Source organism: Cheilinus undulatus, linkage group 19 (genome assembly GCF_018320785.1).
Source record: "Cheilinus undulatus linkage group 19, ASM1832078v1, whole genome shotgun sequence".
NCBI classification, from domain to species: Eukaryota; Metazoa; Chordata; class Actinopteri; order Labriformes; family Labridae; genus Cheilinus; species Cheilinus undulatus.
The window spans coordinates 5,095,225-5,109,705 of NC_054883.1; the positions used below are offsets into that span (position 1 = coordinate 5,095,225).

Sequence of the window (14,481 nt, forward strand, 5' to 3'; positions counted from 1 at the left end):
CACACCATCACACTGGCTCCACCAAAAGATGTTACTATATCGGTGCAGCAATCAGCATAGTGTTCTCCACGTCTTCTCCACACTTCGACCCTACAATCCAACTGCTGTAGGCAGAATCTGGACTCATCACTGAACATAAGGTTCCTCCACATGTTCAGGTTCCAGTGCACCTGTTGCTGACACCAGCGCAAACAGGCCTGACGGTGAAGGGCAGTCATGGCAGGCCTTCTGGCAGCCCTATGAGATTGGCTGTGTGCCATCGGCCATATCTTCCTGCAAACCTTGACTGCAAATCTGTAGAAGACAGCCTACAGTATCTAAGTGCTGACAGGGTGAGGAAACGGTATTCTTGGGATGTTGTCCTCTTGGGACGCCCACTTCACAGCCCGTCTCTGACATTTCCTATTATATGGAACTTAGCCTTCAGTTTGGAGATGGTACTAGGGTTCACTCCAAACAATGCAGAAACTTGGTTTTGAGGAGCGCCAGCTTGAAGTTGCCCTATCGCACAGGCCCTATCCAGATCAGTCAAACGTGGCATGCCAATTCTTGGAGTAGACACCTACCACTGTAGTAGGGCCCATGCTCACAGGTGCTGCCAATCAGGTGCCAATCAGGCACCCGGGGGGCACCAGAAGCTAAAAACAAGAGTCAATAGCAACAGCAAAATAAGCTGTTTGGCATTTGGCTCATTTTTCATGGGTGCAATCCACATACTCAGCTCTGCTGCTCATCCCACAAATGCATGTTCCTTACAAATGTGGCACCATTTAAAAGGGTAATAAACAGGCTTTCCAACTGTATAAGATTTATAAGAAGCATTGTTACAACAGAGACATAATCTGACAAACACAAATTTCCTTACTTTGTGTGTGAAGTTTAGTTGTAAATCCCTGATATCCATAAATTTGTTTAAAAAGAGTAACCTCTTTTTTGATAAATTACAGTTATATGACTATATAAACAGTCCTGTTCAAAATGACTCCCATTTGGACAGTGGCTCTAACTGGAATGGTTGCATACCAGATGGGATCCATACTTGATTTCTTACTGATTAAACATTACAAGAAGTATTTCCTCACCATTCCTGCTAACTGACAGAAACATTTTTTTTCAAAATCGAAATTTTATCATCAAATCCCCATTCACACTGATAATCTCTCTCTTCCACTTCTTGTTCTTGAAAGCCCTTCCAGATGTTTAAGTTGTGTGCAACTCCAAAAATCACACGTTAATGTGCTGGAGCATGCACAGAGAACAGAACCCAAGAGTAGGAAGTTGTCAAGTAAGCAACAAAAAAAACACCAAAACATTTTTCTTCGAGTGCAACTGGGCAAAAATGAAGCTTTAGAAAAAGAGAATATCAAAGAAGGTGGTGCACAAAGCTGTCATGTGACATTCAAACATCCGTGATGGAAACATTTGATGGACCCAATGACCCATCCAGTTTGAGAGTTTATAGGTTTCTTTACTGCATAAGATTGCCTAAATTCTCTCTGCACTGATATAACTGAGCAAAAACTTCACATTTTTAACTTTCTTTCACACACATTCATTTTCTTTGAAGCCATGCTAGGCGTGCTCACACTCTGGGGGTTTCAGTGAACTTTAGGTACACTGCAGCAATGTCCTCGAAGGCTTTTTTGGCTTTCTGCTTCATGCTGCTTTATGAGAGAGTACATGCTGTTGTCTTTATGCAGTCTTCCAAACTTTTAACACGTTTTTTTGCTGGGATTCTCCAGCTGAGCCTTTGAAAGAAGGAGCCAGCCTTGATAGGAATCCTGGGAGTAAAAGTCATGATAGGCACAGGAATCACTCAAAGGTGGAGGGAGTCTGGGGTGGAGTCAGGATCTGTCTTGTTGCTCCTGCTCCAGCTGTGGTGAATGACAGCTTTATGTTTCTTAGGCTGATAAGGAAATCTAATATAAATGTTACATGCATTTTACATGCAAAAAGATCTGTACATTCCTTTAAAACATGCATGATATTGCTGTGCAGGAAAAACATCCATATTACAAAATAAAAAATACTTGTGCTGTCAGAGAAATATGGTTCTACAAATAGGAAAGAGAAGCTTAAGTCCTCACTGTAAAGATTAGGAAGTCACAGGCGGTACAGTAATTCTGAGCAGGAGGATGGTAGGAGACAGCCGGTAAACTAAAAGACTGTTAAGAAATGAAAAACACCTGTCTTTCCAGGTTTGAAACAAGACCGCAACAGAAGAACAAAGTGGCGTGAGGGGAGTGCTTCTGAAAAGTGGAGTATAAACCCAAAACTAGTTTACTACTCCACCATCTGAAAAGATCATTTGTCCCTTCTTCCTGCTCTCGGATGCTCTGCCTTTGTGACATTATACTCTCTGTTTAACCCTTAGGGCTCACACAGCACGGATCCACCTCTTGGTAACTTTTGAACCGTAAGTCGTAGACACTATGTTATTTCCTGTGAAAGCTCTCTGTTGTGCCTTTCTAAAGATGTTCTCTATGCATTCGCAGCTCTTACAGAACATTTTCTAGTGAACCCGGAACTAGGCTGACTCCCGTGGTCTCAGAGGACAGCGTTGTCGTATACGACAAGAATTGACACAGTTAAGAAAAACTTTTGAACCATGAGTAGTGTTTCCCATACATTCATTTATTTGTGGCAGACCACCACAAATAAATTAGGCCCACCATAAATAGATTCTGGCGCTACCTGTTCACCCTCACTCTGTGAATGTAGCATGTCGTTAAAATGACTATATCGCGAATATCTGAGTATAAATTATGTGGAAGTTTTGAGCCGCCAGGGTGCGGACAGTTTTTTTATATCAGCGGCTAGAAAAGCAGAGGAAAAGGTAAACAGAGCAGTGTGGCAAGTTAGCGGCTAGTTAAATGCCTTTTAGGACAGACAACAAGAAAAAGCGCTGGATCTGCAGTGTTGCACAGTCGTTCTACTTTGAAAAGGATGAGGTCTATCTTGCGCGGTATTTGTTAAAATACGCCGCAAGATGACTCAGAGACAACGGCGGCAGTAAAGGCCCATTTATACTCCTTTTACGTACAAAAATGTATACGTCCTTTTCAAACGATGTTATGTCGCTGCTCACATACTTCCATGCGTCCTTTACGTTGGCATGGATGTTAACCAATACATCCACCAGGGGGGGCAGCCCAGAGTCAAAAGTTTACGACAACAACAAACTCAAAAATAAACATGGCGACTGTGGAGGAGGTATTGATAATGTACCTCTTGCATAAAAGACAAAAACGGAAAATGTCTCACTACAGCTATGTATCAGGTGACAGCAACACTGCCCCCACGGTTTCCGGTGGTACTGCTCCGTTTGGCTCGTATCCGTAAGCTTTATGGAAACGTCCAGAAATACGGACAAAATGAACGCAGAGCACGGACAGAAGGCTCCATCCGTATCCGGATCCATATTTAACGTTGAGCATAAATGGGTCTTAACACAACATGCCACTAAAGACATGAGCCCAGTGTTGTTGAAAAGCCAGGATTTAAAAATCTCATAAAGACATCTAACCCAGAATACAAGATTTGCCTGGGTGCGAACATTTTGCTGAAAACTCCCTGCCAGAGACAGAGAGAAAACGGCCCAGCAGCAGACAAATGTGATCCACTTCTCCACAACTACAGAGACTCATCTCAGCCTTACAGTTCAAAACACTGACAACAAGTAGTTAAAAAGTTCCTGCCTCCAGACAAGCTTTTTCCCCCATGATCACACAGAAGAGTTTATTGAATAAGGTCTAAAGACGCACTCGTGTTATGAACTTGTCAGAAACTGGTCCAGCGTTCATCAGCACAGATAACAGACTAATATAATCACAGCTGTGAGCCTGAATGGAGGACTAGACTGCAGGGGTTTGGCCATTTACTGCATGAATGATTGATGAGTTCTGTTTAGGTTTGCTTCACCCTTAATGAGGGAAATAATCATTTTATAATCAGCAATAGTAAACATAACTCAGAAAACATTTCAGGACTTTCCATACACTGTAAAATACTGAGTATTTCATGATTTATGTTTTTTTGAGTTATTAGTAAAAGACTGAATGAAGTCCTTTTCAAAATAAAACTGCTAAATTTGACTTTATATTGACTTTTACTTTCTGCATACAATTTTATTAAAAATCCAAAAGAACAGTCTATTTTAATCACCAAACTACAGTCATTTTGGGCTGAATTAATACAGCTGCTGAGAGGCCATTTCAGAATATCCCGGTATATATTATATATATCGTGTATCAGGATATAGCAAAAATGTATAGGGATATCTATTTTAGGCCATATTTATTTTTAGGGAGCGCCATAAAATAAAATTCCCCAAGAAAGGGGGCAAACTCTGCAGGAATAAAATTTAACTTTAATTTAAGTTAGGCTACCTACTTTATTGATTCAACCTAATTGTTATTTATTTATTTCTTTAAATAAGCTATTGTATTTTTTATCCAAATGTATTCATGTTAGTAAGTAAGTTCAGTTTATTTGGTGTTTGTTTACATCTGACATTAAATGAAAGTGTTATATTCAAATCCAAATCAAACTCCATGTTTTTTTGTTTTGCGCGTGCCAAAGAAAATGCTCAGTCACTTTTGTTTACTGTGTGTAACCAGTTAAAATCTTTGAGTTTCAAGTTCTGATTTCTTTTTTTCTTTTGTCTTCAGAGTCCTATAACTTTTTCAAAAATGTAGTGACAGTACTGTAGCAGATATATTCTAAGCCCAGGTTGTCCTAAAGAAAAGATGTGTAGAGCTTGACTGTGCACCACAGGGTTGATGTTTTACAAGCTTTTAAGAAAAAAGTCCAGACGAGACACGATGGTAAAAAAATAGCTGTGAACTCTAAGGGTTAATAAGCGCAGCAGAAACATCTGTATCTATGACTGACCTACAGCCAGTCCTTAAAACATACTTGTGCAAAATCATGTCTTGTCCTGAAGTCTGAGGGACTATTGGCTCTTGTAGCTTTGGGATTGCATGAAGAACCCAATGCAGAACAGACCATCAACACCAAAATGCTACACAAGAGAAGAAGTATTTCTCTTTCCTGTCAAACTTTCTGAAACTAAGTGCCTCCTAAGACTTATTTACTTGATTGGTGTCTTAAGTGGATATGTTGTAATGGTCACTTGATATAGACAAATTGTAAACAAAGGAAATGTGAAACAGCATTGTGTGAACACAGAAATGGGAGAATGCCAAGACAGGGAAATAAATAACTATGCTAAACTGAGGCTGCAATATTTATATGGTACAAGTCCTACTGCTGAGATCCAAGAATTTATTTATGCTTTGGAGAGATCTGCCAGTAAATTCACCATGAAACAAGAACCACTTGGCTTAATCAAATGATTTCAAACCATGAGGAGATCGCACTTATCATCATGCCAAAATAATTAAAAAGTGCCCCAAATGTATCAATAAAATAAAGGAGAGGGGACAGTGCAAAACCAATAACAAATCAAAGCTCAAGATTATCAGAACCTGCTGATTTTCAATTGATGATTTCAATAAAGAGACCAAACCAGCCAACCAAAAATCAAACAAACACCGCAAATACTTGGCCAAGTCCCCCAATAAATCAGCTAAACTCAGAACACCCCAGTGAAGCATTGCAGGCAGTTCCTGTATTTATTTGGACCATGCTGCACCAAAAGAACCATGATAATCTGACAAATAAATAAAAGGGATGGAGATTGAACACACCTGTTAATATATTCCTCCTTCCACACTGACAGTTAATGCATCTCAGCCTCAAACATCCCATGCATAATTCCTGTGTAACGGAGAACAGGCATTGGCATTCGCACTTTGAATTGTTTATTTTTGTTGCCTGGGGATAAAAAAGGCTGTGACTAAAGGGCTAGCTTGTTAAAGAGGCACAGATTTGCACAAGTTGGATGGATGTACACAGACACAGAGACGAGGGCAGGCTTGAGGAATAAAACACCTTGCCTCTAAACATTAGTTTACACACTTCATACCCACTTCACAGTTAAAGGTCTTCAGCTCATTCACGGTTGGTCTGTTTTAAACAATTAAACTTTCACATCCTAGCTTTTCATGCGCCATCACTGCTAATATGCATTTACTTTCTAAAGCCAAAAATGGAGCCTTAGCTTTGGTAGTTTAACAGCCAAATAAAAACAGTAAAGAGAGCTTAAGCCCTTACATTATGGTGATCTAATGACAGGATTACCTTATCCCATAGCAGTGTTAGAGGTGTTGACAGACAGAGAGCCCTTAAGACCACTTAATGCACTTTTAAAAACACAGGCACTATAACAACACTTGACAGCTTCCTCTGAGAGCGACAGTATTCACCTAACATGTGAGAAGTGACCATGCCATGCAGGCCTATTAATAATTAGTGCAGCAAGAATATTGTTTTATTATCAGCACTTTAAAAGCTTTTAAAAAAGCCAAGCCGGGGGGGGGGTTAGTGTAAGATATAATTCTAACAATATTTCTGGCAACTCTAATTTTTCCCCACCAGGTTCATGTTTTACTTCTTCCTCCATCAGATTTTACCAGATGGACTAGCACCAAAGTGTCAGAGGTGTCATAAGAGCTTCATAAATCCTTTTCTTCTCCTGTCAGACATCACTCCATCTTTCCTCCTCCGTCTCAGTAATCAAACCTTACTTAAACTGTCCCATATCCCCGTATCAGGACTTGCTGAGGCGGCATGTTTTCTTTGGGAAATGACTCATAAATTAAAGGAGCTCCCAGGCTGGCTGTGAATGAGCCAGACAAGCACACACAAGGGTCCCTGATTAGTGTGACTGGGAGAAAGGCCAGACAGGCCAAGGCTGCAGGACCCATTTAGGATCATCACCGACTTAAAAGAGGAAAGGAAAAGATATCGATCACTTGGCAGTGGTGGGGTCATTCATAATAGCTGGGGAACAAGTATGTCGGCTACCTCTGAGGTGGGGGAAGTCGTTGTTGTACTTTGGTGCACTTTTATCCTCAGACTCACATTTCTGGATAAATGCTTGATTAGTATATTACAAAATTCAAAGATTATGATTTTATTTTAGATAGAAACAGCTTTGCAATGTTAGATTTTCTTACACAGCCTGCAAGAGAAAGGTAAGGCTCCATTGTTGCAAAAAATAACGTATTAGAGAGCATCAGAATATTTCCCTTCTTCACAGCATCATAGATGGGAAACAAACCTTTAGTTTAACAACTCATTAGATAAAATTAACATTGAAGTTGAAATACACCTTTTAAAGGTAAATGTTAATATTTTTCTCATAACTGCCACAAGTTTCTTAATGTTCAAGACAAGAAGAGAATATTTTTCCAACAGACTTTTTGCATCCGATGTCACACAGTCTGATCTTTCCCCCCCTGGCCCAGCCTGGATAGCAAAAGAAGCATGTTACTTACTGGGTGCTAGCGCTAAATCACTACTACTCTCAACACCTGTGTTAATCTGTGTAGTGCACATTTTGCAATTGGAAAGTTTATAAAGCTTGAAATGTCAGCATTGTTGTCCTGCAAAGGTAAGTAAGGTTTGTAACAGAAGCACTGAATGGGCTAAGGCCAACACTAAAAATGTGATTCCATTTACTGATGACTTTCAACCAGATGAACAAAGAACGCCTGTTTTTATAGTTTTACAAGCATATATCGACATTTAATAAAACATTAAGGATGCACAATAATTTTCAGTAGTAGTAGTAATTATCATCTGATGTTGCATATACTTTACATATTTTTGTTATTCTGATAAAATCCACTGATAATAAAGGCGTTTGTTCTCTTTCTCATGAGACTACACATTTCAAAACAGTAGGTGGTGCAGCAGTACGTGACCTGCTGTTAAGCACCAGAGAAGAAGAGGAAGCAGCCTCAGTGCTTAGAGGCTAATAGAAGACAACAACATGGTGGATCTTAGTAGTTACGGATCTTAAAAGTCATGATTCCAACGACGTTAAAATGAAGCGGCAGGGGCGCAGGTGGCCGAGTGGTTAAGGCGCGTCCCATGTACGCGAATGGCCCAGGTTCAAATCCGTCCTGAGGCCCTTTACCGCATGTCTCTCCCATTCTCTCGTCCCTGTTTCCCACTCTATTCACTGCCCTCCTCTATCAAATAAAGGCACAAAATGCCCAAGATTAAACTTTAAAAAATAAGAATTAAAAAAAAAAAAAAAGAAGCGGCAAGCCACTAGCTTTAGCCCGGGCATTAGGACCAGGCCAAAGGCTAATACCAGGCAGAGTGCTGATTCAGCAGGCACTGGTAACTGCAGAAAGTTCACCAGAGCCAAAAGGCTAAAAATGAAAAAATCAGTCTGACAGTCTCCTGATCCAACGCTACTTTCATAGACTCATCCCTGCCTGCTCTGTTTGATGTGGTTTAATCAGTCTGATCGATGTTAGGAACAGAGGTTTAGCCACAGACCACGATGGACTTAACATTTTTAACCTATCTCTGATATGACTTATGTCAGTGCTTGTTTTTAATCTTTATGTTAACATCAGCTCTCTTTATTCCTGACTTATGCAGCAAAGAAGAAGAGGCAAAAATATGTCAGTCGTTTGTGTATGTTGTACTTTGTTTGGTACATAAATGTTTAACTAAAAAAATAACAGTTGTAAAGTCAGAATAGTTCTTTGTTTTTTGATGTAAACATGAGCGATGTCAGAATAAATAAATAACTTTGCTCACCACATATTAACCCCTTCTTACCCCCAGATGTGCATAAATACATTAAAACAAACTTCTTTTTTAAATCAACAATTGAAAAAAAAAAAAGACCCTGTCTTATTGGTTATCGTCCATCAGGAGTAGAAAATCATCGTTTTTTGGGATCAGTTAAAAAAATACTCAAAGTGCATCACTAGTTAAAATCTTTCAGTCTGTTCTCTATTGGTGAATTATCAACAGTGGCACTCCTGTCCTGTAGGAGATTCATGTCATAATAGTGACGTGTATGCAAGAGTCTATTAAGGAGAGTCATGCAGTTAAATCTCCCTTAGATAAACTTACAATGACAATCTAAAGTCCAGCTAAACTCCTCTTAATGGTCAAACACAGGAAATGATGTCTACAGTGAACAGTCTGAGTCAAGGAGAAGAATGCCAGAAACCTTTACTGAAGATTTTAAAACTTCTTCTGCTGATGACTTATATTAGCTCTCTGGTGTTGGACTTTGTTAAAAGGTTGTCCTTTGAGAGGATCTTTCCGGATCTTATCTAAGTGTTTAGAAGTTTACTGAGTGATGATAGCATTGCATTAAGAAGAGCAGACCTTTCACATCAATGACAGGATACTTTGAGGAATTTTCTGTTTATGGGTTCTGTAAACATAGCAGCAGGAAGAAGAGGTCTGCAAAGCTTTGCAGACACCTCTACTGCTACTTTAACAAAATGACAGCATAAATAAAGTCATATGAATGATAAATAGGATTAATTTAAAGTCATTCTTTTACAAGGCAAACTTTTAAAGTGGTGTACTTGTGGCTGCAGTAAAGAAAAGGAGAATGCATGGAAGCAAACAGACGTCAAGGCTGAGAACTTACAGGCTAATAAAGGTTCTTCAATTACGCCTTTAAACAGACACACGTAAAAGAGGAAATGACAGCCTGCAAAGAGAGACTCCAATAACTTGAGGCATCTCCTGATCTTATCTGCAGGTCTCAGCTGCTCTCCCTACCTGGTCGGTATCATCAGTCAACCTGAAGCAGAATTTAAAAGGAGCACATTGACTGAGGTGTTTCCCTTCCTCTCTAACACAAGTAAAGCAGGTTTCAATGTGCAATTAAGTATGCCTATGTACATGATATGCATGTAGAAAACTTCAACGTTAATGTTAATCAACAACCGATTCCAAAGATGTAGACAAGATGTTGGCAAGCTAAAAACAGATCCTAGACAAGAAGAGCTCAGATTGAGGTATTGATCAATACGCAGTACTGATCCGATAACAGTGTAAACTTCCTGGACTGTCTGCACTGTGGAAAACTAGCTAATTATTTTATGTATGTATTTGACTCAGAACATGGGAATGCACAACAGCTAGCTTCAGGAGGAAAAACAAGTAAGGCTACAATGTATGGTTTAAAAGTTATATATACATGACAAAAACAGCGCCGGTCTGGAAGGTTTTTTTAACAATCACATTCAGAGAATAATTGTCACACAGCCTCCAAACTTTGCTGCAGCTGCGGGTCCTTTGGTTCTTCTTCGCTGCTCTGAAAACGGTAGCTCATGCATGCTGTGTTTTCCAGCAGCAAAGTAAAATATATTCTGGTTTGATAGTTAATATTTAGCATGGTTAAACGATGCAAAACACAAAGTTAAACAAAATGGTATTGGATCGATGCACAAACAAATGTACTTACAGATACTAATACCTGATGCTGATCGGGGAATCTAATCAACTAAAGATGAAACAGAAGTTTCGTCTTGTTCACAGAGTAAGAAGAGACTGAAACGTTAGTTGTGGACATTCTGACTTTTATAGTCAATGATAATTTCCAAGTGTGCCACTGGAGGAAGGAGAACCCCACAAAGTACTGCCATAGTTTGCCTGTATTCTTGCACATCATCACCTTCCTAAAGTCATGCAGGGTCTGACGTTAAGGTTTTTGCCTACTTGCCCTTCAGAGCAAGTGCTCCCCAAATCTACTTGCCCCATCTGAATTCCTACTTGCCCTGTCCAGGAGGTACTTTTTCTGGATGTCAAGCACATACATTTTGCTCACAACATACTTAGAACTAAAATCCATTGCCTGTCGACTGTGGAAAGCAATACACAACATTTCTTTCTAAAGAAAACTGTATGTATTAGCTATGTGTTAGCCCGTGTGTTAACAGTCGGATTTTAATGCCTAAATCTAACGAGTTGGATTTAAATGCCTAAACCGAACCAGTCGGGTTTAAATAGTCTGCTACTGCACTGTCCAGTGTAGACCTGTACTATGGTCGGCGTCTGCACGCCCTAGCGTAGACCACTATGCTGGGGCAAAGCCCCAGCGTAGGAGTCGGGGTGTGCTGCTGCACGCCCAAATATAGCCCCGTACGCTGGGGATGCTAATGTGTCATAAGCACAGCGGTGTAGTCATGCTAACAACAGCTAACACGCTGCACACCCCAGCGTAGGCTTGGGCGATGTACGTCACGCCCCAGCGAAGAGGTTTTGCCCCACCATAGAATTTTATGTTTACAATACTAATAAGGTAATAATCCAAACTCAGAAATATTTTCTTCGCAACTGATGAAACCAAGTATTCTCAAAGGAAAGTGAGGTCAGCAAAACTCTGACACTAGAGAGGTGGTGGGGTCTGCTACATATGCACCAGAATAAAATGGTGCTTTACTTCTGTTTTATTTGGTTTATTCATCATGAAACTGAAGAAATTTTGCTGACATGTGAAAATTAACTAATTAAGATTTTTCTTGCTTGATTAAAAATGTCTTCCCCAAAACTATATAGTGCCCCTTTAAAGTGCTTTTTCACAGTTCCACCCTCTAACTGTAACAGTTAGACCAGTGGTACTCAACCTTATTCTACCAAAGAGCCACATTGTCTAAAAAATACTTTATCAAGAGCCACAATACAAACTGGGACTGTAAGGTAGATAATAGATCAGTTAATCTGTCATTGAAATGAAATAAAATAGTGGATTGGTGGATATTTATGAGGTTAAATAGGATACATATGTCTGTATGGAGTCAGAAGAACCAATATGTCACTGATAATGAGCATATATTTATTTTATTTATCACTGACATCAGGCTAAAACCTTGTATCTCAATTTTTCATGATTTTATTTTCTATAAATCATTCATTTAATCAATCATTTATATCATTTTTATAAATCATAAACTTTTCATTCCCTGAAAAGTGGTCATTTTGGAGATACCAGTCTTTGGCCCAACACCAGTGTTAATAAAGTTCCACCTGGCCTAAAGATTTTTTAAGATATTAGAATGAGCTGAGGTTGAGCTCAGAGATGCTTTTCAAAGAAAATGAGGATTTATGGTTGGCTATTTGGGTATTTATATCTCACACTGGGGTATTTCCTGGAGTTCAGTGACTTTATTAACATAAACGAGATGCTCTCTAATTTTTTTACAGTCATTATTAATTCTATAGTTAAAGGGGGAGGGGCCTCGTTTTGGTCTTTGCCCTGGGCCTCCAAATGACTAAAACCAGCCCTGCGTCACACCTGCAGCTCTCCAGACACATCGTTCCACCCTGCCTCATTTTGGAGCTTTTGTTTTATATTTCTGCTCTTTTGACAATATCTATGATCATTAGTGCATTAAATATCGAATAAAACACCCACATTTGGACAAAGTTCTCTAGATATTACATTATCTCCACGTGTGATCTGTGTGTGTTATGCTCATTGATGACATGCATCGGCATAATTGTCAAAAGATCTGGGTGTGAGAGAGCATCGGCAGGATGTGGCTGGAGAAAAAGTTAAAACGAGGAAATGGGAAGCTTCGGATTAAATACGACAGCACACCTCAATGAATGAGCTTACTGAAGAGACGCACCACCGGCAGACTTCCTCTGCTCTCTTCTCTTACACACACTCCTACGTCGAGCGCATCCGACAGTAATAGAATACGAATTTCAAACAATAAATGTTTAAATTTGGAAGTTAAAGCCTGTCTTCTTCATGTGGTTAACAGATTTATTGATGTGACCTACCATGAATCGTTACTGATGACAGTGTCTACCTTCATAAAGGTTTTTAGTTAAAGTTTGTGCAGCTGTCTGCACGTCAGCAGACACGCTCAGTCAATGAAGGCAGTGACACACCGCATCTGGCTACTCAGGGGCTCTGTAGTAACAGAAACAAGAGAGGAAAATAAGATTAATGAATAGAAAAGCTCAGAGTCGTGCTTGCCCGATCGGGCAAGTCCTTACAAGTTTTGCTTGCCCGTCGGCTTTTCGAAGTTGCCCCGGGCATTCAGGCAACCATTAATGTCAGACCCTGCAAAGGCCTAACTCATACTTTCAAGTTTTTCAGAAGACAGAAAAAACTGGTCAGGTCTAGACTATCTGCCGATGAATCGAGTACTCTAATAAGAAATATTAGATTTTGTTTTTTTTGTCAATCACTTTTGCTCTTTTCAAGAGAAGTAGTACTAGATAAATTAGAAAAGAAGCTGGGGCCCTTAAATGAACCACTTCTATTTCTTAAAGTTACAAGGAAAGGAAGTTAAATAATGACATTAGATTATGCCATATCTGAGGTTTTGGGGATAATCTCACAGGAAATTTTGGTTGCTAACACTTTATTTCTTCTGTTGTTCAGTCTATTATATATTATTATCTTTGTTTATGTTGGTGTGGTGTTGTTATCATTGTAGAAGCCTGCAAACCCACACAGCTGATCAGAGCATAACAGTGCATGGTGGAAGGAGACATAACGCTGAAAGCTGCATCATAAATCACTGCCTGACGCAGAGGGGTTTTTCTGGGAGAAATAAAGTGCTTTGTACGTTTTCAACACAGCGTACTGGAGAGCCAACATATTACATACATACAGCAACTCAGTCACCAAGTGGTCGGCCACCTAAAATGATGGAGCAGGGTCAGTGGATGCTGAGGCGCATAGCGCGCAGAGGTCGCCAACTTTCTGCAGAGTCAATCTCTACAGACCTCCAAACTTCATGTGGCCTTAGATTAGCTCAAGAACAGTGGTAGAGAGCTTCATGGAATGGGTTTCCATGACCGAGCAGCTGCATCCAAGCCATACATCACCAAGTGCAATGCAAAGAGTCGGATGCAGTGATGTAAAGCACGCCACCACTGGACTCAAGAGCAGTGGAGACATGTTCTCTGCAGCGATGAATCATGCTTCTCCATCTGGCAATCTGATGGGCAAGTCTGGGTTTGGCAGCTGCCAGAAGAACGGTACTCATCTGACTGCATTGTGCCAAGTTTGGTGGAGGGGGGATTATGGTGTGGCCTTGTTTTTCAGGAGCTGGGCTTGGCCCCTTAGTTCCAGTCAAAGGAACTCTGAATGCTTCAGCATACCAAGAGATTTTGGACAATTCCATGCTCCCAACTTTGATGGAACAGTTTGGGGATGGTCCCTTCCTGTTCCAACATGACTGTGCACCAGGGCACAAAGCAAGGTCCATAAAGACATGGATGAGAGAGTTTGGTGTGGATGAACTTGACCAGCCTGCACAGAGTCCTGACCTCAAGCTGATAGAACACCTGTGGGATGAATTAGAGTGGAGACTGAGAGCCAGGCCTTCTCATCCAACATCAGTGTGTGACCTCACAAATGTGCTTCTGGAAGAATGGTCAAAAATTCCCATAAACACACTCCTAAACCTTGTGGAAAGCCTTCCCAGAAGAGTTGAAGCTGTTATAGCTGCAAAAGGTGGACCAACGTCATATTAAACCCTATGGATTAAGAATGGGATGTCACTTAAGTTCATACGCGAGTCAAGGCAGGTGAGCCAATACTTTTGGCAATATAGGTTAGTG

General features: G+C 40.2%; 1 protein-coding gene across 9 annotated transcripts in view; it reads right to left on the reverse strand.

The window, feature by feature from the left end:
* Positions 1 to 14,481, reverse strand: part of sulf1 (sulfatase 1) — a 131,796-nt gene that overhangs the window by 92,171 nt on the left and 25,144 nt on the right. The gene's annotated exons all lie outside the window — the stretch shown is intronic.